Genomic DNA, 22365 nt, shown 5'->3' with positions numbered 1-22365 from the left:
TAAGTGTGTACAGAGGATGTAGAGCAATTAAATATTTGGCAAAGAAAGAAAAAGGAAATGAAAAATAAACAACCAGTGATGATGTATGTCTATAAGGAAGAGACCAATAAAAGACCATAGAATGAAAAGTGGTGAAAAATGTATATGGAAGGGTAAAGCCTTATTTAGGTTCCAGGCTGCATGTAGAATCATTTTATTGAAACCACAGCTGGTCTAGAAATTGCAAGATAGGCTTTTTTCTTTCTGTCTCAGCTCACCTTAAAACTACACTTGAATTTTGTCGGAGGGAGTTTATCCAGAGTACAGACTGAAGGCAGGAGGCCCAATTCCTAGTCAGTCTTGAACACTCTCTAGCTGATCATTCTCAGAGATACACTCTTACACATGCATAGTGGGCTGAAAGCTGAGTCTGAAATTGTTTTCTATATGGGTTCTTATTACTGGTGTTTGTTAAGCTGGTACATTCAAAAATGGGTGTTACCTGGAATCATTTAGACCCTAAACGTAGTCTAAAATTTCTGTTACACGTTGTCTGTTTCTTCCAGAGGTGCACAGCAAATAGTATTGCTTCTGAAAAGCAATGTCTCTGACATGTTAAGAAGAATATTCCTGTCTCTGCAAACACAGTTAAGCATCTTGTGCCCTGTTTCTTGCACCTATGTAAAGTCGCTAAGCAGTCAGATTTGGAAGGTTGCACAGAGAGCTACATCTATGAAAAGAAATTATTGTTAAACCTGTAAACTCTTTGCAAATTAATTGTTGAATAGCTGAAGAGGATTTTTGATGTTTTTGCGTTATACATGTTACAGACTATATGAATGAAGCAAGTCCAATGCTTCTTATCTTGTTTTCTTAGTATGAACGCTTGTTTTATGGACACTTGCAGTATAGTTATAGTAAATGCAGGATATACTGCACTTGATGGATTTCAAAACTCAACCTTTTATCAGGGAAATGTTGCAAATAACAGTGCTATTTTAGAAAGAGAGAAACTGAAATATTTCACTTAGACATTTTCAAAATTAATTTTTTGTTATTTTTAAAGGACAACATCAAGATTTTTTTCTATGTTGCACACTATATTCCTGTGAGAAAAAAAATAGTATTTCAAAATGCTCATTTTACTGAAAATACATTAAAAAGTAATTTTTCAGGATTAAGAGTGAAGTAAAATCCACTGTTTCCTCAGCTGCACTTGAATTGGGGATATTTTTAAAGAAGAGCTTTTTGTTAGGTAATAAAATGTGGATATACTTGACTAGAGTTTTGTCTATTAACAAAGGAAAATCCAGAATGTAATGTCATAAAACATAGAGTATTCCAATATGTGACTAATATAAAATTACCAATGCCCAATGTCATTGGATAAAAATCAATACCACTTGAGAAAGGTCAGTGATGAAAGATCAAATTCTTTCCTGAATTTGAAGAGGTGGGTGAAAAAAAGTTAATAACTTTGCCCAAGTAATAATAATGAAGCATTATGTTTTCAGTTGTATCAACAGGCATTTACATATTAGTTTAAGTAATTTTTCAATTATTTTTCTGTTTTTGTCAAGACAGAAAATTTTTAATAAAGGAAGGTCATTGAAATAGGAATTTCATGAATTCAGTGAAATTATGTGCAATTAGAATAGTTTGAAAACAACTGGATTTCATTGTGAAAATACTTTGGCTATTTTCATTCATATTTTCACTAAGCTTACTTAAAGCTTTGCACTGAACGAATACCAGATGTATAGCTCAAGGTGAAATACAATGGTAGGAAAATTTTTCTCTCACATTTTTTAAAAGAAAAATAAAGAACTACAGAACCTTAATGTCTGCTTACAAACATTGTTATGATTTTAAAGTTAAATATACCTTATACAAAAATCTTTAAAAACCAACTAGCTGAGAATTAATGGTTCTAGCTTCTTTTTTTTTAGACATTTGGCCAAGAGTTAGCAAGTATTTAATTATGTGTGTTAAAATTGTAGATGCCTTTTTTCTTTATTTTTTCCCCTCAATCATTCTTTCTTTCCATCTCTCTAGTTCTCTTTTTCCTCCGAGATATTCTCTTCTAAACCCTCATTAGAAGCTATGCACCTCTGGGCATTCAGCTGAAAAATGTCTTATTATGTTCATGAGAAAAGGGATCTCAGGTTTGTTGAATATTGCCCATCTTGCAGAAAATGTGCAGATAAAGACTTTTTTGGCAAAAGTAACCTCATTTATTTCCCCAAATTAAACTACATAAACTATTTTAAGAACTAACTGAATAACCTCACAAAGCAGAATGGAACAAAAAAAAGGAGGAAATAAAAGGGGAAAAAAATGAAGGCAGAACTCCATTTCAGTATTTTGTTTCATTTGTTCAAGGTATTGGTCCAGAATACACTGTGACATAAAAGAGTGATCCAGAATTCTGTTGGCACTTACACTGTGCCATTTCAGGGACATTAAGGTTTGGGTATTTTTGTGATGTAGTTCTCAATAGATACCAAAAAGAAGGCAGCAATAAATGACCGTACAGTATGAAGGGTGATATAGAAAAACAGATCAACAGCAGGTTCCCTGAGGCAAAAGAGAAATGCTGTCATTTCTGCAAATTTTCACAAGTGCAATGTACATTCAGTTCCATTGGCCAAGTGGAAGGAGTACCACTTTCTATATATAGATGCCTTTCTCATGGAAATCATACTCTTGGAAAATCATACTCATGGAAACATACCCTTCCTGATACTTTATAAGTGATTTGATCATGAGTAGCTTGAAATACACAAACCCCGAACTTGTAAAAAAGAAAAATTTAAGAGTCATCAGGGTCAAATGTAAAGTCATTTTGTGCATTATAGTACTTAACTGTAACCAGCAAAATGTCTCTAAAGGGGGAGAACAGCCGGACACAAAATGAGAGATTCTTGTTGTATAAAGTAGCCATCATAAGGTCCTGGTAACAGAGACAATGATCTGGAAACCCTCACTAGTAAGAAGTCAATGCTGAAAGCTGATGAGAGTGTTCAAGCTACTGAGATCGTAAAGTAAGTGGATGTAACCTCCCAGGAAAAACAAAGTAGTGGCATTTGGGAGTTCTTAGTAGCATGAAATCATGGGATTTTGAATGCATATAAATAAATGTGGTGGGAGAGGTATGCACTGAAAGTTTGTGAAAAACATCAGTAAAATATTAAATTTTTGTAAAAAGAAAAAACCTGTTTCCCAGTGAAAAGTCTTCACGACCAAAATAATGTATTTTTAATTTAAGCTCTCATTAGAACTAATAAATATGAATAACTTACTGGACTAGAAGTTCATGACTGCCCTAGGGGTAATTTTCATGACCTGATTGCAATTAGCGTAGACAAACAAAGAACATTCCCAAGCAGTAAAATAGTGGTTCTTCTACATGGTTAATTTTCTATGGTTGAGAAAAACATAAGCAGAAATAATTGGGAAGAGAAGTAAGACAAATATATGAATGAAAAATTGGAATTCTTAATGAGAATTAAATAACTAATGAGTAACAATTCAAAGGTTCTTAACATCTTAGCTGCAAATCCATCTGCATTGAATGCAAAAGTAAGTGTAATAAATACAAATTAAAGGCCACATAGTGAATGGAGAATGGAGAAAGTAAATACACATCCGTGCAAACTGAGAGGTATGAAGTACCTCAAGTGGATAGAGGAATGTGACAACTAAGGAGTCTAATGAGAGTAAGTGGGTACATTAAGCAAAAAATAACTCCAAAAATAGAAAGAAATTCTTTATTGGGAGAGTGGTGAGGTGTGGGAATAGGTTTCCCAGAGAAGTTGTGGATGCCCCATCCACTGGAGTGTTAAAGGTCAGCCTGGATGGGGGTCTGAGCAACCTGGTCTATTGGAATGTGTCCCTGCCCACGTCAGAGTGGTTGGAACTAGATGATATTTAAGGCTCCTGCCAACTCAAGCCTTTCGACGACTCTATGACTGTACCAGCATTTATAAAAGGAATCTGGTGGTTGAAATGATTGTATGGCTGTGAGCCTGACATCAGTTGTAAGCAAAACAAGGAAACCTGTGATGTTAGATTAATTTAGTAAAGAATACCTGAGAGGAATATAATTAAGTCCCTCGGTGTGGTAACACAGATGTTATTAATGCACAAGAAATCTCATTTGATGATTATATTCTTTGTATAAAAAACCAGCCAAGTAGTCATTACATGCAGATGCTTTCATAAGGTATTCTACTGATTGCTATACAATATTCCAATAAAGTAATAGCACTATACTTATGAAAAGCTCATTACATGGTTTATAAATTGACTGAGAGCTTCCAAAAAGTCATTAGCAGAGGATGACAATTCAGTGCCAGTTTCTAATGAAAGTCCACAGAAATGACCACAATAGCACTAATTTGCTTTGAAAAGATCTGAAGAAAATATAAAATCACTTCTATGAAATGCATGGATGCTTCATAAACTAGCTGTGAGGTGGCTAATGATATGCTAATGAGTCAAAATAGAAGTATTTGAATTATTCTGTAATTGGGACATTAAATGCAAACAAATGCATTATGAAATGGTAAATTTAGTCGGACAGTTATAGAACCAGAGCATGTAGGATGAAATGAAAAAAATTATAGCCATATCCTGGGATGTGCTGTCTCACAAAAGGAATAAAAGGATAATATGTAAGAATTATGAGCATAGCCTGTATAAAGAAGTAGATTAAGAAGTCAACCTTTCCCTATGTATATAGCACTGGGGGGACTAAAACTGGATTACTGCATATATTTTCTGGCATCTGAATTCTTAAAGTACATTGGAAAATTGGAGGGGGCATAAAAATGAACAGAGGAATAGCATTCTTCAGAATGGTTTGAATCTTAAAGATGTCAATCTTTGTTGTTTAGTGAAAAGTAGCCTGAGAAGTGACTTGCATTGCAATCTGTAACTTCATGGAAGGAGTGCTGAATACTAAGGAGCTGTTGAGTCTAGCGGAAAGAGCCTAAATGTCTGGAAGCTGAAAGGAGATAATTCAAGTTGTATCCTCTGGAATGAACCATCAGAGGAAGCAGTGATTCTCCCTCTCTTTATGTTTTTAAATCAAGACTGGAAGAAACAGAAAAGTCCTTTTAATCAACAAACCCTATGTACTATTCATCTTCAGAAAGTTCTAATGCTTCTTCTGAAAAATCTCATTTCAGTTGAAGGAGGAAATCACTGCTTCTTGTCCCAACTTTTCCCTGAATACACAGTGCCCCATAAACCAAGATGCTGCCTCTGCTCTCCCCGTACTTGGGATTAAAATTTCCTGTGCTCTCCTTAGTCAATTAGTAGAATTTCAAAAGCTGTTCATGATTTAGTCAGATTTTAATGTTCTGACCTTAGTAAAAAGTGGGATCCCAGTGGAAGCAAGGCCAGGTGACACAGGAAGAATACAGAGATGCTGCTTGCCACTGTGCTGAGAAAATTCATGTGGCCAAAGCTCAACTGAAGTTGAAGCTGCCACAAATGTGGGGGACAATAAAAAAGGTTTTTTTCAAATACAATAATGGCAATAGGCAGTATAGCAGTATCATTGGCCCATTACAGGATGAGAATGGTCACCTCCCAAACAGGGACAGAGACAGGGCAGAGGTGCTTAATGCTTTCTTTGCCTCTATCTTCAGCACGAATGATGGACCAAGGAGGTCTCAGTGCCCTGAGCTGGAGGACGATGATTGTGAGAATGAACAACTTCCAGTTGACTGGACTTGTGCGGGATCTGCTGCTCCACCTGGATCCCTACAAATCTATGGGTCCTGATGGGATTCATCCCAGAATCAAACCAAAGAGCTGCCTGATGTCATTGCAAAACCTCTCTTGATTTTTGAGCAGTCTTGGGAATCCGGAGAGGTCCCAGCTGGAAACTGGTGAACACTGTCCCAGTTTTCAAAAAGTGCAAGAAGGAGGACTCCAGAAACTACAGACCTGTCAGTCTCACTTCAGTACCTGGTAAAATCAAGGGAAAGATTATTCCAGAGGATATTGAAAAACATCTAGAGGACGATGCAGTCACTGGTCACATCCAGCATGGCTTCATGAGAGGAAAGTCCTGCTTATCAAACCTGATTTCCTTCTACAACAAGGTAACCCACCTGCTTGATCTATGAAAGGCAGTAGATGTAATCTCTTTGGATTTCAGCAGAGCTTTCGATATTGTCTCTCACAGCATTCTTTTGGTCAAAATGTCCAGCATACAGCTGAATAACCAGGTTACATGATGGTGAGCAATTGGATCACAGGTCAGGCACAAAGGGTAATAGTGAACAGGGTAACATCAGACTGGTGTCCAGTCACTAGTGGGTTTCTGTGGGGCTCCATCCTCAGCCCAATTCTCTTCCACATCTTCATTAATGACCTTGATGTAGGAGTTGAAGGAATACTTAGTAAGTTTGCCCACAGCACTAAAATAGAAGAAGCTGTCAACTCCATCAAGGCCAGAGGGGCTCTGCAGAGACCTCGAAAAATTAGAGGGCAGGGCAATCACCAAGCATATGAAGTTCAGTAAGGGAAAGTGCTGGATTCTGCACCTGGAATGGGGCAACTCCAGATGTTTGTACAGACTGGGGAATGAGAAGCTGGAATACAGTGCTCTGGAAAGGGACCTGGGGATCCTGGTTGATGGAAAGTTGAATATGAGTCAGCAGTGTCCTGGCAGCCAAGAGGGCCAACCGTGTCCTGGGGGGCATCACGTAAAGCATCGCCAGCCGGTCAACGGAGGGGATTGTCTTGCTCTGTTCTGCACTGATGTGGCCTCACCTTGAATATTGTGTACAGTTTTGGGCACCACAATATAGGAAAGATATTAAGTTATTGGAGAGTGTCCAAAGGAGGGTAACGAAGGTGGTAAAGGGCCTTGAGAGGAAGGTGTGTGAGGGGCAGCTGAGGTCACTTAATTTGTTCAGACTGGAAAAGAGGAGACTGAGGGGAGACCTCACTGTGGTCTTCAACATCCTCACAAGGGCAAGTGGAGGGGGAGGTACCAACTTCTTCACTTTTATGACCAGTGAGAGGACTTGAGAAAGATGCCTGAAGCTGAGTCAGGGTAGGTTTGGTTGGACATCAGGAAAAGATTTTTCACCCAGAAGGAACAGGCTCCAGAGGGAAGCGGTCACAGCACCAAGCCTGTCTGAGTTCAAGAAGTATTTGGACAACTCTCTCAAGCACATGGTATGATTCTTTGGGTGTCCTGTGCAGGGCTAGGAGTTCAACTCAATGATCCTGATGGGTCCCTTTCAACTCAGAATATTCTAAGATTCTATGATTCCTTGATTCAATGGGATCACATTTCAGTAGGTCTTGGCCCATCCTTCTGTTATGGTGAGGTAGCAGGGGATTAAATTCACAAGGCATGATTCCCAGCCTCTTCCTCTCTCCAGATGGCTGTGGGATGTGCATGTCTGTTTTTCACTCAGATGCATCAGCAATGGTAGCTCAGTACTCTCCAGGACAATGTGTGTGAAAATGTTGTGTCTCTGTTTTTCTCATTCTCTCCTCATTAGGAAAGGGTAGTGGTTCCCAATGCTGACCCTCCCTGTAATGGAGAATGCATTTGGCTCTCTGGGCTGCATTTGCTGCTCAAATAGCTGTTTCCTGTTTCCTTTAGGGGATAGGCATAGGCCAGATGGTGATGCAGGGTGAAAGCACTGCCAGTGCAAAATTATTATCATTAACTACATTTCCCCACAAATAATACATGTTTATCTGTCAAAAATGTTGTGAAATGCTAAAACTTTACTTTGTTAGAAAAAAAGCTCTTTTTATTTGCTAACAACTCCACCTGATTAACTAAGAGCATAACTGTTCCTGGACATGATAGTGGAATTTATTTTTTATTTTTGAAAGTAAATCCAGCTTAACATCCCCTAACCTTCACAGAAAGCTCATGTTCTTAGGTTGGAATTATGCCCTTAGTATCCATACTTGATGGCTTCACATGATGTCCTGACTACCCATATGTATGTCCATCTGTTAGGCTGGCATGGTGCCCTCCCACAAGTTACTGGACTTTGGCCCTAGGACGCAGCTGAGGGCTGAATACTTACTTAATATTTTATGTGACTTCCTGTCTGTGTGGATATGTGTGTGCTGTAACCCTCATGTTTGTAATGGACAGGATGGAAGGTATTTGCCTGCTTTACTTCAGGCAAAATAGTCTAAATGGAACTCAGAACATCTTTTGGTAGGGGGGTTTTTGATAGAAAAATGATAAGCAATTTCATGGAACAAGTTGGATTTTCTAAGCTGAGTATCTAAGCCTAAACAGTTTAATACCAAAACACAGTTTTTTTCTTAGGAGGAAATACCAGACCATTGATAGGCCCCAGAATGCCAGAATGAAGTTTTCATGTGCTAAACACTAATCGGAGAGGGGTTTAGAAAAGTCTCCTTCTTAAAGAATTTTTTTGAAAGTCCTAGAATGATTTTATTTTGCCAGTTTTGCTTTTCAAGTTGAATAAAATTGTTAACTATATAGCTAAAAAAATTGTACTTCTCTTATCAACTGCTTCTGGGTGGCATGTAGTTCAGAGCACGCATCCAGACTCAATCCACTTAATCAAAATGTGTGATTCCAATGTCCTGTCACTGCAAACCCTACAGCTACTGACTCAAGCTCTCCTCCATGAGATGCTCTGCCTGCTGCTTTTCCTCTCTATCACTGATGCATGCTTCCTCAGAGCTCCTATTAGGCTGTAGATCCTTTAGCATCTCTTGTCAAACGTTACTATACAGCACACTTTCCCACATTTGACTTCTGATTTACTGCTTCGACAACACAGGAAAGGAAAAAATATGGATGTAAAGGAATTTTTAGGGAATTTTTAAGGGAAAAAATCTCTTAAAAACCAAACTAATACTTTTGCAAATTAATAAAATTGTTCCTGAAGTAAGTTTTCTAATGTTTCTTGGATGATAAATATTTGGTTGCTGCTGAGAGAAAGACTGTGCTCTTCTGGGAGATTCTGGCACAATCACCCCACTCATGAATCTTTCTGTAGAAAAACAAGTGAATAAGGCTTTGAGTTTAAGGTCTTTTATTTGCCATCTTGGCTTTCAGTTTCCTGTAATAGTCCATCAGCCTTCTTTGGACATCTGTTTCAAATGCATTACAGTGACTTGCTTGAGACATAACTTGCTCCAGGCACAGTGCAAAATGGAATTCATAATAGAAAATGATGCCGTGTTCACAGCCACAGCCCACTCTGTCAAACTGTGTGTTCTATGTGCTGGTTCTTAAGACAACTTATTTAGGTATCTGTATGGGAAATGAACTCTGCTTATAATTTTGTTCTTTTTGTATGGGCTGAATTGCAATGAACTCCTGGCTAATAATCAAGAATAAAAAGGCTTTTGCCAACCCGTCATGTATCCAGCCTTGAAAATATCCTTTAGCAGGACCCTGTCAAATATAAGTCAAGGCTTATTTCTCTCACAGTAATCTATTTGCTGTATTCAGTCCTTGTTGATTCGGAAGTTTAATAACTCTAGGCATTGACTATCTTTCAGCTTGCTAAATTGATGATCCTTAGTAATTGAGAAATGCTTACCAGTATTTTCTAAGCATCTTTTTTTAGATTTGTTGCTTCTATGGAATTTTCTAAAAACTAGGGATGTGTGACTTACATGGAGCTAGTTGACTTATGTAAATTGGTGGCAATTTTAAGGGCCTTATTTTTTTAACTGTACAGTCCCCTTGAACTTACACATACACACAGCACACACACACACAGACAAACACATGCATGTATACAAGATCAGATGTGTTCTATATATGAAACACTGTAATCCAAGGTCAGGATTGTCTGACACCTTTTATTTTGAAACTGTGCTGTTTACAGTTACATTATTCAGCTTGAATTTTTAAATTGACTATTTTCTTCCAAAGTTCTAACTTTATCAGTGTTGCATAGACTCAGTAAGTTATTCATGACAGTAAGAAAAGAGAGCATTTATATCAAGAGACTGGAAATAAAACTTCAATTTTTCTGAATTCTCTTCTACAGGTTATAGATGTATCTTAGGAAAACTGTTCCCAATAGGCAATAGTTAAATACCCTATATGGACTCTTGAATAATTTATTCATGATATGCAAGACTGAACAATTGAAGAAAATTAAGAACAGTGAAATAATAAGAAATAAGAGTGCAGAAAATAACAGTGAAAACTTCCCACTGTAGCTTCATTTCAACATTAAATATTGGTAGATAGGAAAATAAACTCCAGTTTTATTCTCCTAAATACCAGAGATCATATTATTTTCATAAGATTTTGTAAGATTTAATGAATTGTACAGATTTTATGTGCTGATTGAGTCACCTGTATCTCAAGAAATTAAAATGTGTAAATTACATTTTATTCATATAATTTCTGACTATTTTTAAATGGTCTATTTATTTTAAGATAATAATTTTTTAATATACACAATATGCATTTTATATGGGGTGAAACCACTGCAGTCTACTGTAAGCTCATTCTTTTCAAATTGCAGTAGATAAATCTGTGGTAATCTCCTTTGCAAGTATGGCATAGAACATGTTATAAATACCACAAGAAGGGCAAAATTTACTGTGCAGTAAAGGTCAAAGTGATAAAACCCATAAAGAGTATAATGAAGCCCATTGGCAGGGATTCAGCTAGACATTAAAGTAGATGACAATTTTTTAGCTTGTGAGAAGTCCCATTGACTTAATGGGGATATTGCCACTAGTGTGTACTTTGCATATTACTTTATTTATCTTTATATTATTTAGACATAACACTTAAAATATTAGGCTTTGGGTAGATATCTGAAATGACAGTGGAACAAGTGAAATATTTACTAAGCCCCTTGTGAGTAACAGAAATTAACAGACTTCAAAAAATATTTAGGAAAAAAATGCATCCATACAAACATGTAAATTGAAGTAAAATCTGTACTCCTGGCCTGGCTTTTTTCTGCTTTTGAAAAGCTTGAGTGAGGAGTTCTCTTCTCATATTTTGCTTCTACTTACATCGGGCATTGACTTCAAGAAAAGTGGCTGAAGCCCATCTTTTTGTTGCAGCACCACAACCTGGTGGGGCTCCCTCTCTGAGTCAGCGTCATGTCTATCCACCCTGAAGGCCACTGTATCATGTAGCTCAGCAGAGGAACATTTCGACACACAACTCTATGTGCTTCTCTGATCACCTTGCTTATCTTGTTTATCCATATCCCATTGAAATCTGGATATAATGAAACCGTAGTGCTCCCTTAACTCAGAAGCAAATCAGGCTTTGTGCCCCTGGGCAAAGATATATCAAGAAATACTTTCCTTTTTTTTTATAAACTTATCTGGGGAGAAATTTTGACTTTTTCTTGAAAAAGAACCAAGCGAAAGTAACAAATACAAATGTTTTCTTCTGAAAACTTAGTCTTTTAAGTGGGAAATAGTAAACTGCTATAGAGCCAGGTGTAAGTCATAGTTGATTTACAGTATCTCCTTCTTGTATTTGCTGGATTCTCTGATCATGCTTCATCTCTGAGGATACTTTATAACTAATTCTTAGAATAGGAATAGTACTGTACAAATGTTTAAAAAACCCCCTAACTTACCCCAAAACTTACAATGACTGAGAAAACTAAAATAATTCCATAGATATTGGTTTGATACAGATCCAAGTATTTGTTTTCATTTCTTCTTAATAGGAATGTATCAATTTAGAATATCTTTATCAAGAGTAAAATTTTTCCATTAATTTTCTCCTCTCCAAAAAGCTTTACATTAGCTTGTTTTAGACAGACTATATTTTGGATTTGCACTGTGTGTTTGGTCTTCCCTCAGGTTTATTCGAGTCTGCATACTGAGACCAGCAGCAAAATACTGACTTTAATAGATGGTACCTGTGTTGTATAGTTGTAAATAATGTGTCCAAATTCACTTCCTCAACTAGGGAAACAGTTTTGGTGTGGGTGAAAATTCTCTCACCATAAAACTCTGAGTTCCCTTTTCTTGAGCAACACTGAACTGCAGTACAGCTCTAGAATGAGTGCACAAACCCTTTGGAGAAAACATTATTTCACATCACAAAATGCACTTTGTCCATGTACTTTTGAAGTTGTGCCGTATTAGTGTTCCCGTGTTCAAGTTTGTTGTGTGTTCTGGCTAATCTTGTGCTGCTACTGCAATGCACTCCTGAACCTCCCTCTCAACCCTGTGTTGCCATTTGACACCCAAGAAAAGCAGGGAGACTAACCTCACTAAACCATAAATTGCAAGGGACGCGAAGAGATGGATGAAAGAAGTAATCAATCTCACATGAGAAAAAAGAGTAGGAACACTACATATTCTGCAAGCCAGCAGATTTCAGGCTCAAAGGGGAAGTCTAGCAAGAATTCCAGACTGAGATGTCTGTTAAAGTCAGTGGGAAAGAAAAGAAATGCCTCTCTCTTCCTTGCCAAAGCCTATTTCTTAAACCAAGGTAATCATTAATCAAGATTAAAGTGTGTATGAAAAATAAAAAGTCAGTTCAGAGCCAGTTAGGAATATATTCTGCTAATCCATCCATTATTCATGTTAGCACGCTAGTGTGCCCAACTCAATTTCTATGCTTTGCTGGAATTTGCTATTGCAAATTAATATTAATTTAATGAAACATTTTGTGGGTTATTTTTTTTTCCCTTGTTTAAACTGCCCTTAGAGAAATATTTGAAGGGTGGTACAATAGACCATAAGAATGCCTTCACAATTACTCCTCCCTAAAGAATCTGAAAATGATATTATTTTCCTGTGGGGCTTCCTTTAAGCTGTTAGAATGTATGTAGTAAAATTCCTACTTAGGCGCTTTCTGGCATTCACTTGTTATTAAATTGTATTTTAAAATAATAATTGTCATTTTAATGGCAATTTTTTAATCATCAGCAGGTTAGACTATATTACATAGCTGTTCTGATGGTTAAAATAGAAGTCTTTAAGTGCCTCTTGTCTGTTTTTCTACTTCACTTTCACTACTGAGGATACAAATATCATTATTAGATAGGGGGAAATTCTTCTGTTGGCCACATCAGTAGCAATCCTAAGTGAAATTCATCTCTGTACAGATATCTAGCATGAGTTATCTGTGTTTTGAGCAGCTGAACAAGTGTGCATTTCGTGCACACAAAAGGCAAATTGAAGGCAAACTTTTAACGTTCCAAATTTAATGACACTGCAAACCCTATTACACGTGTCTAGTGAAGTCAAAGATGAATGACTCTGTTTTTGCCACCTCAGAGTTATCACACCTGGTAATGATACATTTCAGAAGAATATGAAGGTCATTTTAGCAGCTGGGTTATTTTTCATAGTAAAGAATACTTTCACCAAAGTGTCTTGCATAAGCTGCTTAGATTTCTGAGGTGAAATCTGTCTTACTCAAGTCATTGAAATCAAGCTTGTTTATTTGTCTGTGAAGCATTTATATAAGTCTTGTAAGACTCAAGAATTATATAAAAACTTGTAATCCTCTGCAGGGAAAAGAGTCTATAACTAAATCCTGTCATAATGTTCAGGAAGTCATCCTTACCAGAGCTCACGTTCCTGTTCAGGAAGAGCAGCGTGGTAGGTGTTGAGCAAGTAGCACTTTATAAAGAACGCTCATCATGAAGAGGATGAGGATGTACTCATTGTCCTTAATACTAGGGATCTGTCCATTTTTCTTCTGCCCACTAACCTTTGTGGTAATGATCTGAAGCATAAAGATTTTGTTTAGTTTAGAGGACTTCAGGATGTAGTCGTTTGTTCTGGGTCTTCGGTGATTCAATTTTTATTAGATAAAATTACATTTCCATATGTTGTCCTCACTCAAATAGAAGATTTTAGTCTTAACAAGTTCTGCCATTTGGTGATGTTGATAATACAGAAAGCTCAGTTCATGTTACTCTCATAAGTTTTGTTGCAATGTAAAATATGTGTCTTGTTTTAATTTGTTACCATCACAGGTGTTACCTGAAGTGCTATTCTCTGCAAACTATGGCTTTGGTCTATGCCAAGCTCTGACAAAGACTAAAATCCTGTTCTTATCAGTGATATTAGAGACATTGAACTGCAGTTGAATTCTACACATAATGCCTTCCTAAAACAGGAGGCATTAGGCAGCAGAACTATGCAAGCCCTTGAGCAGAATAAGCCTACAGATACTGGCATGCAAGAAAGCTTCATTCTTTTCACTTGTCTACGTGACCTGATGAGAGTGTGTATTTATGTATTTTAATGACAGTGGTATATAACATTTGATGTTAAAGTATGTCATTAGACCAAGATCACTATATGTTGTCCAAAGTGTAGACTAAAGCTATACTAATCGGGGAGAGGGGGTGGGTGGGTGGAGAAGGATTTTTATTTCCATTTTTCTTCTACCCAAACTACACTGTTTGGAAATACATTCACAGTTGAAAGGATACCATAAAATATTTAAGTTGAAAAAAAATTTGGCAGAAACCAAGGACTGGCCTTAGAAACCTATACATTAGGAGCTGGATGGCTTGTACAGTCTAAATTAACATATGTAGTCTGAAGTAACAATTGTGCATATACAGTTGGTGCAAATTTTGAAGATCTATTAAATATTTAAATAAAGGGAATATTTATAAATAGCTTATAAACATATAATAGGGATAGCTATCTAACAATTCATAACTTATCAGAAATGCTGAGAATACTATGGAACACTTAAGGACTAATTTTTTAGTAGACTGTGATCTTCAGACCTGTTCCTGCAGAAATATCATACGGGTTATGTCTTCATGCAACACTCTAGAAGGTGGAGAAATGAAGGTAGGAATGCAATACTTCACTAAATGGCTTTTGTACTCTTTCCATATTACTAATCCTATCCTATTCCATTGGAGCAAAATTCACAGGGTATTTTTGTTGCCTATATTTCCCACCCACATGAAGAGTCAATATCACTGTTTATCAGTTATAAATAAAGTGTTACTGTCAGACCTCCAGTCCAGCGTATGGGCTCTGTTCCAATTTGCAGCTAGAATGCTTTGTACTTGTATCATCTGATGTGTATTTCTCTTCACATGGCAGAGGCCAAATTCTTTCTAGGTTCTTAGAATGCTGTGGGTCTGAAGTCAAAATGTGCCCTTGAAATGACTTAGACAGGTACCTAATTTTATAAGAGGTAACATGGTACTTAATGCAGACAAGGGCAGCTTTATGTTTTAATAGTAAACACTCAATTATGCCTAATTTCTTCTACTCTTGAGGTCTTCATACTTTTGTGCCTGCATTAGAGCACAATACTGCATATCTGCGATTGTCATGCAGGAAAACACAAAATGTGAAAAACTGCCTACATTACTTTTCTGAATTACATGGCTGTTTTAAGTTGTCCAGTGCTATTAAATATATCATTATTTATAATTTTTCCTTTGCAACTTTCATTTGCCAGAAATATTCAGCTTAATTTGCATCCTCAGGAAACACGAGGAGAATCTTCTACACAGTCAAGATACTTCGAAATTTTGCCTCTACTACAGACAGAATATTCCCTAAGGGGCAGCATAACACCTGTGCTTTCTGCCAATGTGAGAAAACTGGTCATGCTGCTGAAAAGCAACAGTGGTGGCATAGGCAGTCTACCTTGTCCTCCAATCTTTTCCCTGCTGCTGAACAAAGAAATGAAAATAATCTTGCAAATAAGTTGCACTAATAAATTTTCTCATTTGTTAGATGAGATGGAGTTCGAAACAATTTCCTTTATAGTCCTCCAGCTGTCAGACTAAGTCCTAAACTTTGACTGAAAGGAGAATTTTAGAACAAAACTATATATTGGTCCTTCTCCCAGAAAAGTTAGAGACATGTTAGGAAATAAAATATTCATAGAAGTAATAATAGTACTTATCCTCTCAGAATCCCATATATGCTGCTACAAAGTATAAGGTACTAGCAAAACTTTAAAATTACATCCCTGTATACGATATAGGATATAATAACCTGTACAGGTTATTTTCAAAGGTAAAAATTATTAACTCAGTGGAAAGGCTCAGAGTACAGTGTCTAATACCCAGATATTATTTAGAAGTTGTATTTTCTTGAATGATATAGACAGCTAAAGAGAGTTTTCCTGAATATCTCATTACAGTTAAGTAATGACAATTCAGTGACTGGAAGTTAACTGGTAAAATCACCCAACTCCTCTTGTATCCTTCTGTTGTCTTAAACTGCTAAATATGCTGTGGATTATTTTTGCCTTATTTGTTATACAGCTTGGTCCTCTTCTAACAGGTTGATCTTGAGCAGTCATTATCCTGCCCCCAAGTACTTCTGCTCTGATGCAATATCATATTTGCCAGCTTCCACATATGAACAGCAGATGGTTTGAGCCAAATACACAAAATCATATGTGACTGTATGTTGCCATCTTTTGGTTCTGTTTAACCCTTCAGCAGCGCTTTGCCTTTGCCATTTAACAGCCTGGTTTGGAAATAGGAAGAAATTCAGACTGTGAAAACATGAATATTTTTCCTGCTTGAGGGCTTTTGTTATATTATTGTGATAGCTAAGAATAATTTGCCTAACTGGTCAGTAGATATGCAAGTCTGTTTTGGTTCCAGCTGCTTACAGCTCCACTGTGTTTAGTAGCAGACAGACATGGGAAAGTATGGTTTAGTAAAAGTCACAGCATGTAGTTCATGAGGCAACGCTTCCAGACTACTACAAACCACAATTTCATTAATTTTTACAGTTCTGTCTGTTATTATTTTTTATTTCTGCTTTATGCAATAACAGAGAAGCTCACTGTTCTGATTGTTGATAAACTAGCATTTTTTTTTTTTGTGCTGAGTCATTTTATGTAGCTTTACATTCTTCTTATCAAAATACTTATGTTGGATGATTTTGAAGTTGTTTCATGTCTCAGGTCATTATTTAAAATTTCAGAAACACAGTCATGACTTATATGAGCTATGCTGAGTGCTTAGCAACAGAAATATGAACACATATCCAAAAGATACTGGCATGGTTAGAAGGAGTTGCCTGCCAGCCTTGTGGTGGGGTGCCTGCCTTCAGTGGTTGGGGTCCCCCACAGCAACCCTTTTCGTGCAATGTGAGTCATGGTGCAGGCTCACCATAACTTACTATAGAACTGTCTCTCTTTAGCTAAAGTGTGAAGTGGAGAGTGCAATTTGTCTTCTCTCCTTGAAGTTTAGGCATGTAAGCCATGTCAGAACTCTGCTTGAAAGCATTTGTAAAATTGAAACCTATTCCTGTATTTTGGGATGAGACACAGATGTGCAGTAGTGTGTCCTATCTCCTTACCAATGCTTTGGCTTCCATAGATTGAGAAAGAGACTACATTGCTTTTGACCCATCAATGGTAGTGCCCTGATTGTCTGCCTCAACTGGGACGTGAATTTAAATAGCTTGTAGTGCAGTATACATATAAATAGTGTAGAATAAAAGAAAAATGTAGTTTTATGTGGAAAAAGATCCACTGGTATTTGTTCTATCTACACCTGCAACAGCTCAGACTTACAATAACTCTCTGGAAGACTTGCATTATGCAATGACTTCATAGGGCATACATAACAATCTTTTCGGTTCAGTTTTGTACATAGAGGAATTAGCTTCCAATGTATGTTTTCCTGTAACTATATCTTTGCATTAGCTTGTTTTGATTATAATATTTGAGGAAGTAATAAGTACCTGCTAAATATTAGTTTTGTAATATGGTTAAAATACACAAATAGCTTTCACCAAAGCAATCACCTTTAGCCCCTAAAGTACTGATCATGGATGACATATAGAAACAGATTTTTTTTTTCAACAGGAAAAATGCCATCATCAGTTGCTTACAGCTGCTTTTAAAAAATACTTTGCATTTTTTATGACTAATCTGACTCAGTGTACATATTCATTATCTTTAAAAGCCTGTGCAGAAAGAGAGCAACACTAGAAGATTTTAAAAATCCTACTCTAGTAGTGTTAGTAAATTAAACAGCATTTATAATCCTTTTAAGCTGTCCATATAACCACTCAGAAACCATTGGTGCTGAATGACAGAAGAAAATCCAAGAATCCCAATTTCACATCTACCTGTCAACTGTCACACCTACCCTGATATCTAAATACAACTCCAAAAGCACATTGGAGGAGGAATTAAATTACTAACATGGTAATTAGGTATCTGATTCTCAATTACTTTGCTATAGAAGTTAAAGAAAATTACTATGATTTATAGCTTTTCCTGCCTATTGGTATACTCATTCAGTAACTTGTTCAAACTCAATCGGGCTAACAAGTTAAATGCACCACGTTTCTTCTAATATATACTGATGCTAAAAAGGCTATTGTAACAAGGTATCATTAACCACAAGATTACTTAATTCTATGTACAGACTATTGGTTATAACAGCTTCAAATAAAACTAAAAATGTTTTCAACAGAAAGCAATTAAGGAGATGCTTCATAGAAGGAGGTTTACAAAATCTAGCATAATACTGAACAAAAGAATGAAGTAGTTTGCCACAAGAAAACTAATGTAAATGGACTTTATTTTATTTTAGTGTTGTACAAAAACAGGGTAAGAGCAATTGTTTTCTCAAAAAAATGAAGGATAATGAAAAATAACCCAATTCAAATAAACTAATTTTTATTTCAAATAATCACAGTGGATATTGTGCAAGAAAGAATAATGTCACTAAAGTCACTGAAACTTAATTTTTGGTTGTTGTTTTAATAGGACGTACAGTAATATGAAGTATAGTGGAATGGACGTGAAGGATTTTTCTGCCAAAACCTCAAAATAATCCAAACCACATAGTTGGGAGAAAGATATTTCTTTTACTTTTTTTCTAACTGTTTAACCTTTGCTCTAATGCTGGAGCAGCTCCATCAACAAGATGCTATGGAAGAGCGTCAGCCTGCATCTTATCACTGAGATTTATCTTAGTGCTCAGAACTACTCTGTATAGCAAAATGGGAAACCCCATGGCTACCATTGCTACACCAGCTTGGAGATATGTTGGTGGGAATTTTCAGAGAAAAAATGATGATTGAGGGAGCCACTGATGAAATGGATACTGCAGGGCTAAGAGGGAAAAAGGGGTCTGTTTGTAAGACAAACAGACATGCATAAACTGAGACTTTTATCCCGTAGCTAAGACTTTTATCTCATGAAATTGCCGCCATACCTTAGCCTAGGCTTGCATTTTTTCAATCATGTCATTTTTGCTTTCTTTACCTTTTGACCTTAATTTTGTACTGCAAGGCTCCAGGACCACTCTTAGATACCCTGTTTGTCTCTGCTACATTTAAAAGTGAAGGAAGGATTCTAGATACGGATGGATGAAACCAGTACCCAGGGTCAGCCACTACAAACTGCAGCCATTCAAGAGTAGGCAGATTGGTGACAGTGAGAGAAAGAGGAGAGAAGCTTCAGGTTGCCTGTGTGCACAAGCCATTCATATATACTGACAAAGCACATGAATACCCAGTTGCCAGATTCACTTGCAGATGCATACCATCATTATGTGTGAGTACCTTACTAGCAGTTAATAGTTTCTCATCTTTAGAAGTATCTTCTTTACTAAAACATTTACCATAAATATTTTTTTGTCTACTTTACAATGTTAACAATTTCAAAGAGTTGTCACTATCAACATGAATAGAAGTTTGAGGCAGTGCAGCTAAAGGCTAAATTTTGCAGAAACTTTACATCAACATAAGCCAATGTTTCTGCAAACAGAAGCAGTCCAGGCCCGTCTTGGGCTGCAAATTTCCACTTCATTCAACCCCTTCCCTTGTGCAAATACAGATGCTTGTGTGACTGTGAAACCATAACAAACTGAAATTAAACTGGTTTTTGGCTGATTAATACTAACTTAATTCTCCTCCCTGTTCCAGATCACTAAAGAGACACACATCCCATTGTGTAAGTGGGTAACATAGGGTCAAAAATAAGCACTTGAAGCAGACAAGAGTACAAGAATAGTGCAAGACTCTCAGCATCAACAACAAGCTGTTTATGGTTACAGATTCATTTCCAGACAGCTAGGCCTAATTACCTTATTAAATAGATCGTACAGGGTCAATTTCTTTTGCTAGCACCGGACCTTTCTTTGGCAATATCAGAAAGTCCAGCTTAAATTTTGCCTTAAATTTAGCTGTGTGTATCAGTTGTGCCTACAATGTGAGTATCTTTTGTTTGTGAAGGGTGTGTGGATTATTCCTTAAATGATAATATTAACAGGTGTCAGAAAGTTTCAGCTAAAAACCTGAACTCAACTGCTTTCTAGGCAAATGTAAAACTTTCATTTTGTAGTGGTTGTTGACATCAGTGATATTCCACTAACAGGAGAAAAGTGTAAATTTTGAATTAGTCTTTGATTGCTTTCATTAATGCCTGTAGGGTTGCAACCATCCTGGTTGCAAAACAATGCTGCCTACTGTAATACAACGAATTTTTTTAAAAAGAATACTTATTATAGATGTAAAAGCAGCTCGTGCCATGACACTGTTTCAAGATGATTGACTGTTATAGTTACAGATTAGTTGAAATGCATTACAGGATATGCATTATATATCAAGATCTTATGAATTATGAGAAACTACTGTCAGGCAAGCAATTATGATAGCTCATCTTCCAATGCTAATTACAAAATGTCTGGAAAATACCTTATCTACATTTATGAAGCTTCTCACATTGATCAATGAAGTAGATATGACATTTTAAAGAGGAGTGCTATGACTACTAAAACCTCAGTTAAGTAGGTATCTAAATGGCACTGGAGAATTATTCACAAATGTATACTGGTGTAATACTAATCTGTGGAATAAGTAGTATTTGGAAATGATTTTGTGACCTTGGAACAACTTTTTATTCTATAAAGTAGTTATGCTCAGGTCTCTGGAATGAATAATATCTTCCAATAAAACCAAAGATGGTGATACTCAAATCTGGCAGCTATCTAGGAAACAAGATAAAAGACAAGTGAGATCCTAAAATGCATTTCACTTAAAAGACAGTGTTGACACTCCATCTGAAATGTTAAGTACCATTCTGGACATTCTTGTTCAAGAAACTTAAACAGAAATCAGCATAGGTGCAGAGAAAGTAGTCAAGAGACTGAGATGTTTATCTTGCTAAGAAGAGGTGTCATGTAGCCTTACAAAGGAAGACTAAGAGGACAGATAAGTCCTATATGGAAACACAGTGGGATGAGATAATAAATATTTGAGCCAAATTCAACATCAGCAGCAAAAGAAATGGTTATTAATGGCTCAGATATACACCTCAGCTGAAAATTATACAAAGGTATATAATCATAACAATAATCAAGTTCTGAAACAGCCTTTCAAGCAGTTGGTTAAATACCCAAGTTTTGTTTAAGTTGGAATTACATAAGTTTTTTAAGCAGGTTATTTGGTGTGATTCTCTGCAATAGAAGCAGGTTGGACTTCATAGAATCATAGAATATGCTGAGTTGGAAGGGACCCATCAGGATCATTGAGTCCAACTCCTGGCTCTTCACAGGGCACTCTAAGAATCACACCATATGCTTGAGAGCATTGTCAGAATGCTTCTTGAACTCAGACAGGCTTGGTGCTGTGACAACTTCCCTGGGGAGCCTGTTCTAGTGCTCAAGCACCCTCTGGGTGAAAAACCTTTTCCTGATGTCCAACCTAAACCTGCCCTGACTCAGCTTCATGCTGTTTTCTCGAGTCCTGTCACTAGTGGTATCAAAGTTCTTTCAAATTTTAACATTCCTGTTGCAACTGGATCACCTTTTTGAATCTGCTTTTCAGTCAGCTTTCCCATCTCTTCAGATACTTTTTCTAAACTCAAGGGATTATTTTTATCCTTTGCTACAGTATTAATAGCAAGTTAATGGTTATTTCCATCTACCTCCTCATCAGTATTTCAATGATGATTAAATGTATCTGCATTGCATTACACACTATCATTGCTCTGCAGACTGGAATATTCCTTCCTGCTGCAACAATTTGACTAAAAAAAATGAAAATTGAAAAATTGAGAAGAAATTTCTTTCCATGTCTACCATCTTTGGAAGTGCCATGGAAAATCTGCCATTGTTCAGAAGCTACAGGTTATATAAGATTAGAAGGACAGCCTCTCTAAGTCCACAAATTCCCTTTCTACAAATAGCGGTATGAGTAGCTAAAACCATGGCACCATTTGGAAGGGAATAAATAGAAGTGAGCTGCTCCTGAATCAGAATAGGTCAATTAATTCCTTTGATGCACAGCAAGGAATTGCACATTTTCTTCTTGAAGCCTGGAGTGAACTCTCTGTCTGTGGGACTGTAAGATACCATGGTATGAAGCTCCTGATTTGTGAAATCACTAAAGCGGATATGCTTAGAAATTTTGAAATATGGAATATTGATG

The 22365-nt window shown here is 36.7% G+C and overlaps 1 protein-coding gene across 5 annotated transcripts in view; it reads right to left on the bottom strand.

Annotated features, from left to right (window-relative positions):
• The window catches only part of KCNH7 (potassium voltage-gated channel subfamily H member 7), a 223054-nt gene that overhangs the window by 100567 nt on the left and 100122 nt on the right, over positions 1-22365 (bottom strand). The gene's annotated exons all lie outside the window — the stretch shown is intronic.

The sequence above is a fragment of the Pseudopipra pipra genome, chromosome 7, assembly GCF_036250125.1.
Source record: "Pseudopipra pipra isolate bDixPip1 chromosome 7, bDixPip1.hap1, whole genome shotgun sequence".
Classification (NCBI taxonomy): domain Eukaryota; kingdom Metazoa; phylum Chordata; class Aves; order Passeriformes; family Pipridae; genus Pseudopipra; species Pseudopipra pipra.
Note: the sequence above shows the minus strand (reverse complement) of the source record. Positions and strands in the feature narration are given on the sequence as shown.